The sequence below is a fragment of the Macrotis lagotis genome, chromosome 4, assembly GCF_037893015.1.
Source record: "Macrotis lagotis isolate mMagLag1 chromosome 4, bilby.v1.9.chrom.fasta, whole genome shotgun sequence".
Lineage (NCBI taxonomy): Eukaryota > Metazoa > Chordata > Mammalia > Peramelemorphia > Peramelidae > Macrotis > Macrotis lagotis.
The window spans coordinates 208,064,054-208,078,663 of record NC_133661.1 but is presented as its reverse complement, the minus strand read 5'-3'; the positions used below and the strand labels follow the sequence as shown (position 1 = coordinate 208,078,663).

General features: G+C 33.8%; 1 protein-coding gene across 1 annotated transcript in view; it reads left to right on the top strand.

The window, feature by feature from the left end:
• NPAS3 (neuronal PAS domain protein 3) overlaps positions 1–14,610 on the top strand; it is a 1,122,614-nt gene that overhangs the window by 991,162 nt on the left and 116,842 nt on the right.

Sequence of the window (14,610 nt, the reverse complement as noted above, 5' to 3'; positions counted from 1 at the left end):
ATATTTCTTCTTTGTTCTTGATGGCAACTGAAATTCCTCAGTCCTTCTGTACCTTCTTTTTATTTTTTTTCTTCCAAATTTCCTACAGATTTTTTTTTGTTCTTTCTCCCCCTCTTCATTTTCACATTTTTTTTTCTTTCCCTCCTCCTACATCTTCCCATTCTTTCTATAGATCTCAGTCATTTTCCTCTCCCTCTGTAATCTTTTTGCTTTTACCATTTTTTTTCTTTCTTTATCATCTCCTTTGTCCCACTATATTGGTTAAGACTCTCTTTGCTGATTTTCATCCTTTGATTTTCTGGAATTTTCACATCTTTTTTCCTCCTTTTTTCCTACATAAACCTTCTCCCCCTTAAAATCATCATCATTATGAGGAAATTATTCCATTCCAGTTAAAAACTGATCCTCTAAAATGTATTTTAAAACATCCAAAATGTATTTAAACTGTTCACATGTTTTTAAAATGTGGGTAGAAAATTTACAAATGTATTTACAATGAGGAGGAAAGAATATTCCTGAAAATTTAAAACAAATATCTGGGAGGACTTAGGCTGCAAAATGAAAAAAAGTCCTTTATAGTATATGCTAGATATCTCAGTCATTTTTCAGTCATATCTGACTCTTCATGACTCCATTTGGGATTTCTTGACAAAGATATTAGAGTAGTTTGCAATTTGTTTCTCTACCTTATTATGCAACTGAGGTGACTTGCCCAAGATCACACAGGAAGTATGAGAGACCAGTTTTGAACTCAGCAGGATCATGACTCCAGATCTAACAAACCTTCCATTCACTGTACCACTTAACTGTCCAGGTTAGGCAAAGAAGAGAGATGGTAAAGTTAGAAAATGCCTGTTGTCAGTATGGGAAAGGACCTATATGTATAAGGATGTTTATAGCAGCTTTTCTTTTGGTGCCAGGGAATTGGAAATTGAGGTGATGTCCATCAGTTGTGAAATGACTGAACAAATTGTGGTATTTGATAATGATGGAATGCTATTCTGTCATAAGAAGTGATGAGCAGAATGTTCTTGGCAAACATGGAAAGACTTACATGAACAGATGCAATGTGAAATTGTACTGTATGTAAAGTAACAGCAATATTGTATGATGATCATCTGTGAATGACTTAGCTTTTCTCAGTAGTGCTGTGACCCAAGACAATTCTGAAGGATTTATGATAAATAATGCTTTCCATACTCAGAAAGAGAGTTGATGGTTTCTGAATACAGATTGAAGTATACTATTTTTTACTTTATTTTTCTTGAGGTTTCTTTTTTGGCAGGGGTCCATGTTTTCTTTCACAATATGACTATTATGGAAATGTTTTATATGACTGCACATTATTAACCTATATCAAATTGTTTGCTTTCTCATTGGGGAAGGGGGAGGAAGGGAGATAATTTTGGACTCTGGGTTTTAGAAATGAATGTTGAAACTTGTTTTTACATGCACCCAGGAAAAAATTAAATTAAATTTAAAAAATAAATTAAATTAATTGTTTTTTGATAAAAAGAGAAAATGGCTATCTGGGGAACTTTTTTCCCTAATAATTGGAAAGAGATTATCAGGTCTTTATATAGACCATCAGGAAGATGCATATACATAGTTACCTAACGAAGGAAAGAAACAAAAATCTATATGGACAAGATAACCCTATAGTTGTCCATCTATTCTTGTCTTGAAAGAAAAAGGAAAGTGGAAAAGTATGTATAGAAGTAGGTCAAGTTGCCCCAGGAAATGAGATGTAAGGCAGCAAATTAACAGCTTATTGCTGATAAGTTGTAGTTACTATAATTAAAGACTTTTGATGCCAAAACCTATAGTTGGCAGAGCCAATAACTAGAAAGCTTCTGGGAAACTATGGAAATGCCAAAGCCTGGAGATTTTCAATCTCTAAAGTACCATATTTGAGGAAAAATTTTAAACTTTCCTCTTAAAGTAAATGAAGAAAATATAATTTTTGCATTAAAAAGATCTAACAGCAATAGATAGCAATTGATGCAAGCTATGAAAAAGTACTACACTGTTCTATATAAATGTATTTAAATTGGGACAACTAGGTAGTGCAGTGGATAGAACACTGGCCATGGAGTCAGGAGGACCTGAGTCCAAATATGGCCTCAGATACCTAGTTGTGTGACCTTGGGCAAGTCGCTTAACCCCATTGCTTGCAAAAAAAGAAAGAAAATCTGTTTAAATCTTGCTTTAAATTATATCTATATATATACAAAATTATATTTCTCTATATATAATTATATTTATATATATATATAAAATTGTTCCACAATAATATATATATATATATATATATATAGTTCCACAAATATTTTTTGATAAACCTACTATTCAATAAAATTCATCTCAACAAACTTTTACTAAATTCCCACTACTCGACATGTCAGATAACGTTTTGAGTTTGGGGAATATTAAAGTAAAATGACTCCTGCCCTCAAGGACTTTACATTCTGCTGTGTTCAAGGTACTGTGTTGGGCAGTAATGGGGATAGAAGATATTATAATTTACTATAGACAAGGGTGTCTGTCCTCAAAAATACTAATCTTTATGATTATCAGCAAAATGCATTGAATGGGGGGGGTGGCTAGGTGTAGCAGTGGACAGAGCACCCACCCTGGAGTCAGGAGTACCTGAGTTCAAATCCGGCCTCAGACACTTAATAATTACCTAGCTGTGTGACCTTGGGCAAGCCACTTAACCCGGTTTGCCTTGCAAAAAACCTAAAAAAATACATTGAATGGTACAGATTAAAAAAAAACCTTTTGTTGCCTGTTTCTAACATAGAGAGGATAGTTACTATTATGCTTATTTTGATGATGATGATGATGATGATGATGATAATGATGATGTTTGTCCTTCATTCTCAAAGAACACCATGACATCAGGGATGTGATGCCATGACAAAAACATGAATTGGATTTGAGTGAGGGGCTACTGTGTTAAATCACCAACATCACTTTCTCCTCCAGAGTCATCTGGGTCCAGTGGCCAGATATGAATCAGGAAAACTGGAGATGGACCTTTTACTTATATGGAAACTGATTCCCAGAGTTAGGATTGGAAACCAGGTGTTTTGGACTGTAACTTCAAAGCTTTTTTCTATTATATGAAGCTGACTTGGCCTATATTCCCTAATAATTAGAGATTAGTTGATAATTTGTGCTTTTTTAAAAAAATAAATTGATATATTGTTCAAAGAAATTCTTGGTAGTAGATCTGTCAGTTGCCTGAAAAAAAAAAGCTAATTATTGCCAAAAGCAGCCTTCTACTAGGCAGCACCATTTACCTGTTAACAGGGAAAAGGAAGGGCGTAAACATCTCCTCTGAGCTAGGCACTCTAGAAAATTCTTTACAAATTGTCACATTACAACAACCCTGCAGGATAGGTGGTGTTATTACCCCCATTTTACAGTGGAGGAAAGTGGGACAAATAGAAAGTAAATGACTCAGGGTCACATAGCTAGTATATGTCCAAGGTCATGAGTGTTTTCAAGTCTTCCTGTCTCCAGGTTCATTGTTCTAGTCACTGCATCATCTAGCTATATTGTACTATGGTGCCTAAATGGAAAATAATATAATCTCCATAAGTCAAACACAGACATATGAAGCATCATCTCAAGTCTTACTCATAGGACTTCTATTGCTCTGATTCTTTGGCTAGTAGCTGTTTTTATATTTCCTTATTATTTTATTTCCATCTTTCTTCTTTTTGTCTATAAGTTCTGTCATCCAATTATTTCTTTGTTGCTTTTCTCATTTTTTTCTTTATTTTGTGCAAAAGTTCCTGTCTCCTTTTCCTGACTTTTTCATTCTTTCATTTCCCCTTATATTTTTGTATATTATTCCCATCATCTTTCAGTACCATCCTTCAGTACATATCAATTCTCTCTTGACTTTTCATATAGGATGACAGTACAGATCAGTTTGCCAAAAAACATTGTCATCAATATATATTTCCCCTAAAGTTAATGGCCAGGGGGATGATGTCCTGGCCTGAAAGGTCAGTAGCTTTAAAATACTGAAATTCAAAGTTGGTGGGTCGAATTAATCATTTCTGTTAAAGTTCAGACTTTGGTAAAGCCTCATTTGTTTTTACACCTAATCTAATTTTTGTCTATTGCTGGCCCATATGTCTCTTCTCAATGACATGGTTCCCTTAACACATACTTTTCTTCATTCAGTTTAGAACAATGAAGCCTAACATTTTTATAGGAGTCGATTTTTCAAAGAACACTCAGAGTACTATTTCATTTGATCCTCACAACATTTCTACAAGTAGATAAGAAAAATAATGTTATTTCTGTTTTACAATCAAGGATCTTAGGACCCAGAAAAGTTATATAGATTATGAAAGGTCACACAGATATTTAATAGATAATTTGAGATGGGGCCAGTTTTCCCATCTTCTATCTTAGGATATTTCTAATAAACTATGCTATTTTCTAAAATTATGTAATCTTACAGTTGCAAGACATCAAAGAAGGTACCTAGTTAAACCTATATAAATATTTTTCTATACCTTCCCCAGCCATTCCATTTGAATATTCTCAACAATAAGGTACTCATTCATTATCTACTTAAGTAGGCATCTAAATGAATCATCTTCCTGATTGACTACACCCTTGTATAAAACAATCGAGAACTATATTCTCTATCAAGAACCATATTCTCTGAGTGGTTGACTACTGAACTGGAGTGATAATATCTTGTATCCACATGGGCCTAACATGATTTGCATCACATTTTATTCAGGAGAGTATTAGTACAAGTATTATCTCTATTTTACAGAAGAAGAAACTGAGGCCCAGAGAGATTAGGTACCTTGCCCAAAACGACACCATAATAAATGAAAACACTAGTTGTGTAATCCTAGGCAAGTTATTTAAACCTCCACCTCAATTCCTCTATGAAATGGGCATAATAATCCACCTCAATTCCTCTATGAAATGGGCATAATAATAGAAGCTACTCCCAGGGCTTTTTTTTTGTAAATGTAACTGAAATATTTAGAAAACACTTTGCAAACCTTAAGGGCTATTTAAAAGCTAGCTATTATTATTAATATTAATATCATTTTTACATCAAACTATTCCAACTCTGAATACAGTGCTCCTGATATTATCTTCCATTAGATGTTTTTTTCTCACTGTATTCTAAGAAAAATAAGATATTAAGGAAGTACCTGAAAAAACATATAGTAGAAGAACCCTGGATTTGGAGTTGGGATATCTAAATTTCGAATCCTGGCTTAGTTCCTTAGGGTATCCTTTCTATGGATGAGAAAGTCATTTGGTTTCTCCAAACCTGAGTTTCTTCAAATATAAAATGGACATATTAATAATGCCTATACTATCTACCTCAAAGAGTTTTATAAGGAAAGTGACACTCTCTATAAGCATGAATTTCTATGACAAGTTTTCTCCTTCAGATGACTATTAAGAATCTTTTTTCTATATGAAAACTATGTTTCACTCACTTGGATGGCTAAAACTTTTTGAAAAGGAAACTGAATCCTTTAGCTCCTTCAGAGACATTCAAGTCTGTCTCTTCTAAATGTTGGAAGATCAACAGGAAATCATAAAAAAAAGGAATTTTGGGGGGAGAGGAAAGAACAAGTGTAGGGGAGGAGAAAATTTTAAAAACAAAAGACAATCCAAGTGTCTGGGTAGGAGAAAAGAAGATAAGAAAGAAAGTATGCTAAATTTAGAACTGAAGTCCCTTTAGGAACCATCTAATCTAATTTCTTATTTTTTAAATATTTTTTGATTTTTTGAATTAGGCAATGGGGTTAAGTGACTTGCCCAAGGTCACACAGCTATGTGCTTATTAAGTATCTGAGGTCAGATTTGTCCTCCTGACTCCAGGGCTAGTGCTCTATCCACTGTGCCACCTAGCTGCCCCAATTTAATTTCTTATAGATGAAAAAAAATGTGGCCCAGAGAGTTTTTGATTTAAACCAAGGCTTCCTGCCCTCAAACCATAGGATTTAGACTTATAACTTTAGACTTAAAAGACCATCTAATCTTTCATTTTATAGAAGATAAAACTGAGTCACTGATTTATGGGAAATGACTTGTCCAAGGACTCACACACAAACAATGGCAAAACCAAGACTTGATGCCAGCTCATTTGAACATCAGATATAGAGTTCTTTCCACAGCATCACACTTTTCCCAAATTATTCCTCACAGGTGATCATAAGCAATCCCCAGGCTTGGTTCATTGTAGTTACTTCATAAATGTGTGTTGATTAGTTGCTTACAAAGAGGAAAGCATAATTATAAAATAGCTGAATGACAAATTGGAGACCCATCCTTGCAGGAGAAACACTGAACTCCAAGGCCTATGAAAAGTTTTCCATCTACATTGAGCAGTTCTTTTTCCTGTTCTTCCCTGGAGTAAAGGCCTATAATTTTAATTATATTTGGCATTCTCATAAAGCAAACAGCCTGTTAGGTAGTATTTATTACCTGTTGGAAAGGATACTTATGAATATGCTTTACAATTTCCAATTGAAATAATCTGCGATGGGCCTTTTCAAGGACAGAAGGGGTGAACAGGAACACATATAGGAGAAAAGTTGCTCATTAAGGAAGGTTTGTTATCCAGGAACGTATAATTAAGGTAATGGTCGCAGCTTCTGTTACAGAAAACACTCTGACAGTTGTTTGATTGCTGCCTGGGTCACAGGATCAGCTCCTTCTACAAGATGCCTCCATATTAGTGTGTTAGTGAACAGGTTAGAAAGTAAATTACAGCTGCCTTTCTTGGTCACATTAGTGTGGCTCTTCATTGTTCTGTTTTTACTGTACATCAGCAGGAATGTGGCTTCTGAAGACTTTGTGTGACAGGTTAGGCATTTTATCCTTTGAGTAAACAGTAATCATGGTGTGAAGAAAGTGGGGCATTGGAGAATTTTTCCTATTCTTTGAGAATTCCACTCTTCCTTTCTAGTTTGCTCCAAGGGCTCATTGGGGATACATATATTAAGCCCTTTAAATAGTTCATAATAAATCTTTGTCTCAGGCTGATTCTGACAGTTTTTTAAAGAGTCTTTTAAGAGAGAATCCTCAATCATTTGTTAATCCATGGGGTGATCTTCAGACTTGGAAAAAAATAACAGCATGGGCTCTTGGGTAGTGATAATACAATGTAGGGGGAAAATATAAATATGGAAAAATCCCCAGAATATCACCTTACAGAGATTACATGTTCTGCATGTGTCTAACTGATTACTTCTTCCCTCAGTAAACCAAGAAGGCAGATGGTGAAGATAGTCAAAATAACTAGAAAGAAATTAATATTATTGATGATTTTCAAGTTGATTGAGAAAAAATTTAGATAACTCAATTTGTCCCACAGGATAGAACTTAAAACTGAATAGGAAAGACTTGTCATTCACTGAAACTATGGGTTGAAGTAATTTATTTACTTGTTCAACTAAAAAGGAAAAGAAAAGGTTTTCTTTGCTAATTTTTCTTTTTTAAAAGCACTCTTGTATTTTCTTAAATTATCACATAACATACATGGTCATGTAATTTAGTTGGGAAAGGGTATTAGTTTCAGAGTAAGAAGGTACCTTTAATAGCTTATATCAAGAATTTTGTGAAGAAGCATAACAAATTTATGTATGAAGTATTTTTATTGGCTTTACCCATTTTTCCTCTCATTTTGAATATGAGATGATAACCCAGCTAAGAAGTAGCACAAATGATCTTCTCACTCCAAAACCTCTTCTTATTCCATCACTCCAGAGCAGCCATGTACCAGCAGACCACAATGGTAGAGTTTTGTTTAGTTTTCTTACCATTGCAAAATAGCATCTATATGTACCTTCACAAAAACTGCAGTGTTATCTACCAATAGAAGTGATAATAATAAAAACAACAATAATATATGCAGTAAATAAATGTATTGCCATCATCTTTCAACAAAGGGAAGACCATCCAATCTCAATAGTTCTACATATAAAATAGAAAATATTTCAGGGAGACTCATTTAGTTCTTCTGGGGACTTAGTTGATTAACTTGAAGATGAAATAACAAAGGTCATGACTTCAAGGAAAACACAAGGATGAGCATCACAACATCAATTATTTGCCTTTTATAGATGATTTGAAGCTTGCTGTCAACTCTGCAACTCAGCTTCATAAGCAATTGAAAATTGCTCAGAATGCTATTGATACACAAACAAATTTTACATAAAATAGTAGAATTCCTCCTCTCTAATAGTCAGTTTATTTAAATTTTTATGTAAAGGTACCTGGAAATATGACTCTATCATTCTCTGTTCATATTAAATTGGATAAAAAAGTGAAAACATTCAATAGAATTTAATTTTAAAAAACATAGAATAAAGGATATTCTCTAGCACTAATATTCTCACATGGACTGTGTCAAAAAATATAATTCTTATTTTACATTTTAAACCAGTGCTTATAGCATGTCTGACAAAAGTAGGCACTTAATAGATGTTTATTGATTGACTAATTAAGCCTACCACCTCCCTAGTAAAAATTAAAAAGTGATATACTTAATCTAGAGTTGTAAAATCTTTCAAAGATATTTTTCTTTATGATGTCATATAAAATATTCTAGTTCAGTTCATTTCACTCTGGATCAGTTCAGAGAGGTGTTCCCAGCATCCTATGAAACTGTCCATTTCATCATTTCTTATGGTGTGATAATATTCAAATATGAAATTGTCTTTCCATTTCCCAATAGATGGATATTATCATAGTAGTTATGGATTATTATGAAAAGAATTGTTATAAATATTTTTGTATAGATAGGTCATTTTTTTATCTAACATTTTTTAGAAAAACACCTTCTACCACTTCTTCTACATAATTCTTTGTATTGAATTGCATGAAGCCTCTCATTTCTTTCATGTGCCTCTTCATTGACTTTTAGAATAATTCTCTATTTCATCTCCTCAGACTTTAGAGTCTGAAATCTATACTTGTGGAAAATCAAAGTGCAAAAATTTATCGTGACTAGTGAAATAATGGAATCTAAATAATAAACTATATTTCTTTGGGTTCTTCAAATTATACCAAAATTTCGTCATTTTGCAAAATTGTAGGTCAAAAATAGGCAATATGAAGCAAACCTAAGCATACCTAAGAAAATAATTCTACTCCACAATGTTCTGGATGGAACATGATAAATAAATTTCACCAAAATATCAAATATTCACTGTTAATTTATTAAGAGAATAAATATGTATATAGTGGCCTTGTTTTTAAAAAATATTATCTCATTTATTCCTCACAACAATTCTGGAAGCTAAGTGCCATAATTATCTCTATTCTACAGATGAGAAAACTGAAGCAAACAGTGGTGAAGTGACTTGCTCAGGACCACATAGCTAGCAAGTTCCAAGGCCTGATTTGTCCTGACTCCAGGTCTTGTAACCCATTCACTATACCTTCAGCTGCTTCTATAAGAGTTTATTAGAGCATTACTATGAGATGTAGGTTGTCAGAAGCCATTTAACCTCCTCTTCTTCACTATTATACCACCACACAATATACAGTGAACCCTCAGTCTAGATCTGCTATTAAGCAGGCTAGTTTTTAGAAGCAAAGCACTTTATGACTATATACTAATTGGATCATAGTTATTTCAATATATTTTTGAAATAGTTCCATGCTCCCTTCCTCTTCCACTTACCTCATAGCTAACATGTATCTCTAGAGTACCTCTCACTTCCTGATTCTCTCATCCCTGTTACCCACACAAAGAACTTAAGGAAAGCTTCTACCTTTTTTAATTTCCTATTTGATCTTATTGTGATTTCCAATACCTTGACCTTTTCCTCTTCTTCCTGCTCCATTCTGAATATGAGGAAACTGAGGAAATAAAAATACTGGACAAATGAAGAAAATGACTTTCCCAAGGTCCCCTTTCTGTTTTACCTCATATGTATCCTCAAAATTCCAGTAAGTTTTGGAGCTAGGATGTGAACCCAGAACTACTGATTCCAAAATTTGTGTTTACTACTATCTAGTACTTCCTTTCAACTCTACCCACTTTGAACTCTATAATCAACCATTTTTTTTAATTTTTAAAATTCCATTCATTTATTTTACAAGCATTCATTATCTCTCCCTCTCATTACTGTCATCAATTATTAAATTAAAAAAGAAAAAAAGAAAATTCTCAAAATAAATATGCATGGTACAACAAAACAAATTCTCACACTGGCTATGCTCAAAGATGTATGTCTCCACATTTTAAATCTATCCTCTCTCTTGTGAGGAGAAGATAGGTGGCATATCTATCTTCAGTTCTCTAGACTCAAGGTTTATCATTTCAATGATCCAAGTTCTAAAGTCTTTCAAATTTGTTTGTACATCATTATCATTATACAAATTATTCTTCTAGTTCTGAACCCTTCATTCTGCATGAATTCATGGTTGTCTTCTTAGCTTCCTCTTAAACCTATGACACAATAGAATACCATTTCTTATTACAAGATAGTAATACCATTTATATACTATAATTTGTTTAGGCATTCCTTAGTGAGTGAAGCCCTGAGTAGAAATCTTTAGTTTCCAGATTAGGGACAAAACATAATTGCTCAAGATATTGTTGTAAGTACAGGTTCTTTGCTTCTTTCTTTGATCTCCTTGGAGTATAGACCTAATAGTGATATTTCTGGGTCAAAGAATATTCAAAGTTGAGTATCTTCTTGAAAATAGCTCTATATTCATACCTGGCCATTTCAACATTATTCTCAACAACATCTTAGAATTGCTGATGTGATCATTAAGCTTCCACTGTTACTTCCTTACCAATCTTCAACCCTGGTTAAACCTTAGCATCTGTTTTACCCTTCCTCCATTCCTGGACTTCCAAGCATTGATGGGGAAGGTCATGGAACCATTTGGAGAAACTGTAATTTTATGCTCTCTGACATCAGCCTGACCTCACCACTATCAAAAATTCTTTTACAATTTTCATGTCTTTTTTACTCTCTAATGTATTCCTCAAAGCAACTTTTTCAAAACTTTTCCTTCCCTCCTAAAGCCTTCACAGAACATTCTCCTTTAATGACTTTGCCTCAACCCTGCTGGAAATGAGACAATGCAACATGAAATTCTAAAAATTTCCTTATCTATCTCAATCTCAAATTTTGTAATTTTACTCTCCTCTTTCCTCTCACTATTCTCTGAACTATCCTGCCTTATTTTCAGGGCTAATTCCTTAGCCTTTGTGCTGTATCTTAAACCATCCATTGCTCTCTTCACATTTTCCATCATCTTTATCTTCTCTGCCTCCAAACATGCTCAGGCTTTTCTTATCCTAAAAAGTGTTCAACTCCTAGTATACTCTCATTTTGTTCTCAATGAATTTTGTGCTTCAGTCAGACTGAAATGCTTACCATTCACCCCAGTGGACCTCCACTCAATTTATTCTCACTTTCCTCACTGCTCAAAGAAAAAGAAAAATTAAGAAGAGGAGGAAAATAAAAAGAAGAAAAAGAGAACAAAAACCCCACAAATCTACTTCTTGAAATCATAGACACACTTGAAAAAAGGTTATCTTTCTTATCTTCTCTGCTTTCTTAATTTTTCCCAGACAATGTTGACCTATCCCACTCCAGACATCATATGGTACTTTGAATTTCTCTAATGAATTTATTGTGTATTACTCTACAATATAGTTCTTTTTTTATGTGTCATATCTCCCTACTAAAGTGTAAACTCCAGGGGAGCTTACAAGTTCATGACCATGTCTTATCAGAATTTTGTTAAATGTCCCAAGAGTCCAGTTTTCTGCATCTGGTAGATTAAATTAAAATAAGAATATTTCCTGGTCACTTCTACCTACCCCCAAGCTACCATTGTATCTCTCTTATTCACTAATAAACTTCTCAAAAGAGCAATTTATATTCACTACCTTCACTTCCTTGCCTCCCATTCAATAATATAACCTCTTCTAATCTAACGTCTTTCCCACCTCTCAGCTGAAACTGATCTAAGTTAATGTTTTGTTTGTCACAGACCCCTTTAGCAGTCTGGTGAAGACATATGGGCCTTTTCACAGAATATATTTTTAAATGCATAAAATAAAATATATAGGATAACAAAGGAGCCTAATTCAGTTGAAATGCAATTATCAAAAATATTCCTTAAAAATCAGCTTAAGGGGGCAGCTAGGTAGTGGCCCTGGAGTCAGGAGGACCTGAGCTTAAATGTAACCTCAGGCACTTAATAATTACCTAGCTGTGTGACCTTGGGCAAGTCTCTTAACCCCATTGCCTTGTAATAAAAAAAATCAACTTAAAAGACTATGTTAAGAAACTGTGCTGTACAGATACTTGTAATCATCAAACTCTGCTAATTTCTAAGTCTTCTTTACCACTCTTTGGCACTGAAACTACTGATCATCTTTCTTCCTCTTTCTCCTTCTTCATTTTTCCTCAATTCATTTTCATGACTTGCAATTTTATTGACTCTTCCTATATGTCTGGTTGATTATTCCTGGCCCATTATTTTCTCTTCCTCCTCACAGAATTCTTCCTCCTGCAGAATTGCCATTTCTCTGGTCATTAACCTTCATCTCTCTTTGCCTTGGCAATCTTATTCATTTCCACAGTTCTAACTGCAATTGGTCTTCTGATGATTCTCAAGTCTGTAACAATAGTCCTAACTTCTCTTCTGATTTACAGCCCTCATCTTCAAGTGCCTACGAGATATCTCTCCTCAGATGACCTCCTTAACATTTCCATAAACTAGGTCATTCCCCTTCCTTCTGAATCAGTTCTTTCTCTTGGTTATTGTATTTTATTCTTACAGCATCATTCCATCACTTAGACTCTAAATCTTGGAAATAGATTTCCCTCATTACTCATCTTATGGCCCAAATTCAATTAATTGCTGAGCATAGTTAAGGCTATCTACAAAATATTCCTTATATGCCTCTTATCATGCCTTAGTTATTTTTCACCTGAACTTTCTTCCATACAATTTACAACTTTCTTGCTCACAACATTCACTATCAGTATAACTTCCCAATTGCTATCCTCTACCCCCATCTCCTTTAACTTCTTGAGGGCAGCAAGAGTGTCTTATTTGATTTTGTATCCTCCTCATGATACAGCTCCTTTAATTTTGAGTTTTAAAATTCTAAAAGCATTATAAGCAACCAGAAAATGGTTGTTCCTTTCTCTATATACTTGCTCAACAGATAGTTTTATGAATGGATGAATGAAAATCCTTAACTTCTAACCAGAACATATGTGTAAATATGGTAGAGTTTTAGATAGCTGAAGCAAATATGGGGAAAAATCATTCAAAAAAAATTATCATCTCTAAAGTGATAGGCAGCTAGGTAGTACAGTGGTTACAACAGTACATGGAATCATGGAAACCTGAGGCCAAATTTACTCTCAGACACTAGTAGTATGAACTTGGACAAATCATTTAACTTCATTCTTTCTCAGTTTCCTCATCTATTATGTGAGGATAATGGGACCTATCCCCCTGGATTGTTGGAAGGATCAAATGGGATGACAACTGTGAAGCACTTAGTCAAGATCCTGGGCTATATACTAAGATACTAAAAGCTATATAAACATTAGCTATTGTTATTGTCTCAGCAAATGAAATATTGCCCAACAAATGAGCCGATCAATTTGCCAAATTAAAGAGTAAGCTTTTGGAGCAACTGTTCAGAAAGACATTCACCTACCCAGTTATAGAACATAGTAAGTCTTTTATTCATTAGGAATCATATTGTTTCAGTGAATTTATACTAAATACATCTGAGTTATAAACAATAAGACAATAACAATTACTTGCATGATCTCCTAGTATTGTTTAATTTTCTTTTATTTAAAAAAAATCAATGTGTACAAAACTTTGGCCATTTTATTTCCATGCATCTGCATATAAGCAATAATATTTTGTTTGGAATGCATGAATCATTGACTTCTTTTTCAAATCAACAATACATGTGTTTCAAGTTACAAGGCACCATTTTTGATGGCAACATAGCTTCAGAAATATAGTATATATATATATATATATATATATGTGTGTGTGTATATGCAATTGTGAATCTGCATGTATGTTCATGTGTAATGCTCCTGTGTACTTCCATTTAGAAATAACAGTGTATTATCAACATCTATGCCAGAGACAAAGATTTTGGCCAGAATATTAAAAATAAATAAATTTGGCAACCCAACACTATACTGCCTACCCAGTCCCTGTCCTTTGGGTAAGCTGCATAGAAGATTCATGTATATAAAATAGTGTATTAAAGTAAACTTACAAAAGCAAAGAGCAATCATTGCAACCGTAATTTTTCCTTCCTCTTTGGGATTCTAATTTTAAAAGCATTAAAGAAGACAGCTGCTCATGCTGTGATATGCGCTAAACAGCCTGAAGGATGGAAAAAAATATATTTGTAGCTCATAATAACTATTGACCTTTCTGATATACAATGTTCTCTGTGTTAGCTATTCTGTTCTATCAACAGTGAAGATTGAACATGACTTTTTAATAGAAAACATGGGGTTTCAAGCTGCCTTCACAAAGGTGTTTATGTATTGTTATTTTGTATTGTACTACAAAGAC